Source organism: Geospiza fortis, unplaced genomic scaffold (assembly GCF_000277835.1).
Source record: "Geospiza fortis unplaced genomic scaffold, GeoFor_1.0 scaffold547, whole genome shotgun sequence".
NCBI lineage: Eukaryota > Metazoa > Chordata > Aves > Passeriformes > Thraupidae > Geospiza > Geospiza fortis.
The window spans coordinates 6,179-8,943 of record NW_005054729.1 but is presented as its reverse complement, the minus strand read 5'-3'; positions in this window follow the sequence as shown (position 1 = coordinate 8,943).

The window sequence follows — 2,765 nt, the reverse complement described above, 5'->3', positions numbered from 1 at the left end:
CTGGCTGTGCCCTTGTGTCCACCTGGCGCCTCATGCCTTGGGGATGGCCAGCAGGTCCTGGGATGGCCAGGAGGTCCTGGGATGCCCAGCAGGTCCTGGGATGGCCAGCAGGTCCTGGGATGACCAGGAGGTCCTGGGATGGCCAGCAGGTCCTGGGAGTGTCCAGTGGGTTCTGGGAGTGTCCAACAAGTCCTGAGGATGCCCAGTGTGTGTTGAGGATGCCCAGAAGGTCCTGGGGGTGTCCAGGAGGTCCTGAGGATGGCCAGGATGTCCTGGGGATGCCCAGCAGGTTCTGGGGTGTCCAGCTGGTCCTGGGGACGCCCAGCGGGTGTTGAGGATGACCTTGGGGATCGCTGGTCCCCCATAAACCCCCGCCCCCTCCCAGGGCCTCTCGGGGTCCTCTCGGGGTCGGGGGGTGACACTGAGGGGCTGGTGGCATTAGGGACACTCGGGGCTCTCCATGCCAGGGGTGGCCCTGGGACCAGTTGTGCCCTCAGAGGGGCTGGGGGGGCACCTGTCCCATCCTCTCCGGGATGTTTGTGCAGCTGGGAATGGGAATATGGGAATGTCCCACTGGGGTTTAATGGGAATGTCCCATGGGGTTTAATGGGAATATGGGAATGCCCCATTGGGGTTTAATGGGAATGTCCCACTGGGGTTTAATGGGAATGCCCCATGGGGTTTAATGGGAATATGGGAATATCCCATGGGGTTTAATGGGAATGTCCCACAAGATTTAATGGGAATGTCCCATGGGGTTTAATGGGAATATGGGAATGTCCCATGGGGTTTAATGGGAATGTCCCACGGGGTTTAATGGGAATGTCCCATGGGGTTTAATGGAATGTCCCACTGGGTTTAATGGGAATGTTCCACTGGGTTTAATAGGAATGTTCCACCAAGCCCCTTTAGGGTCTGGGGGCTGGGGGTGCAGCCCCACTTCCCCCATTTCCTGTGAAATCCTTGGGGTGAGGATGGGAAACGACCCCAGGTCACCGCTCAGCTCTTTGGGATGGGGACAGGGAGAGGACTGGGATGTGGGTGCCCAAACCCCTCCAGAACCCCCAGCTCAGCTCAGCAAACCCCAAATCCCAGCAGCAGCTCCCTCTCTTCTCTCCTGCCCTTGAGTAAAAAAAAAAAAAAAACGAAAAACCAACACTTGGAAAAAAAAAAAAAAGAAATTCCCAGGGAAGAAAATAACAGAAAATAACGGTGTGGGGGAGGAAAGAGCTGGGAGTCAATGGGAACTTTCCCGGCTGGTGAAACATAAACAGCCCTTCCGTGTTGACACAACATTTTAAAGGTTTCACGGCAGGAAAAAAAAAAAAAAAGGCTCCTTGTCAACACTGGCCCGAGGCAGCCCCTGTCCCGCTCCAGCTGCTCCCCTGGAAGGGATTTGATTCCCTGGGGAAGGTGGGTGATGGAATTCCCGGAGCTGCTGGAGAGGTGAGGTGTGTGGGGAGATCCTGAGGGGTCCCCACGTAGGAAAAACCTCGTGGGTCCAGCTGAGTTCCCGGTTTTCCATCCCAAAACGTGTGGGAATGGTGTCCATCTGTCCATCTGTCCAGCTGGGGGGCTGCCAGTTGTTCCCCTTGCTCCGTGCCAGCCTTGCCATGGCACACAAAAGGAGGTGGGGACAAAAAAAAGGGTTGAGCAGCCCTTAATCCTTTTAAAAGAATGATTGCACTGGTTTCCCTGAAATTATGATTTAATTATTAAATAAATCAAATCCCCCTTTGGGATTGGAAAAGGGGAAACCCTTTAGGGATTGGAAAATGAGAAATACTTTTGGGATTGGAAAAGGGGAAATCCTATAGGGATTGGAAAAGAGGAAACTCCTTTGGGATTGGAAAAGGGGAAATCCTTTAGGCATTAGAAAAGGGGAAATCCTTTGGGATTGAAAAAGAGGAAATCCATTGGGGTTGGAAAAGGGGAAACTCTTTTGGGATCAGAAAAAGGTAATTCCTTTTGGGATTGGAAAAGGGGAGCCCTTTAGGGATTGGAAAAGGGGGAATCCTTTGGGATTGGAAAAGGGAAACCCTTTAGGGATTGGAAAAGGGGAAATCCTTTGGGATCATCACCAGGCACCTGGAGGAACCTGGGGATATTTTAGGGGGTTGTAATCTGCAAAACCCTTTGAAAACCCCAAACCTGGGAGTTTGGGAGCCCTGAGAGGCCCCAAGGGAGGTGAGCTCAGAGGGCCTCACCTTTGAGGTGTTTGTAGGGCCGGGGGATGATTGATTTGGGCCATCAGGAAGTTTCCACGCTGGCCACGAGCCAAGCTGGCAAGGATGGGAGCGGGAAGAATTCCCGAAGTGCTCCCACAATGGGACCGTTCCACTCGGGCTGAGCCTCACAATGGGGCCGGGCTGGCATCCAGGGAAAAGCGGTGCCAGGGCTGCCAGGAGCGCGGATCCCCCCCCGTGCCCCACCTGGCGTGCCCAGGTGAGGTTTCCGGTTCTGTTCCCGTCTTTGCCCTCCCCGGTACGGTCAGGGAGCGTCCCCGGAATTCTCCTCGGGAATCTCTGGGATGCTGGAAGGGAATTGGATGTCAGGAATTTCCAGGGGAAAAGAGGAGGCGGTGGGGATGAAAGGAGCAAAACTCGGCGCGATCCCCAAGTTGGAAGGCGGATTCTGGGGTCTGCCGCTGTCGCGTTGTGATTTTGGGGACCCCGGGAATGTGGGCGGGGCTCTCCAAAATCCATCCCCGCCTGGGAGCGAGGGGCGTCCGCTCGGTCCTGCCTGTCCCGGGGTCTCGGGGTGTC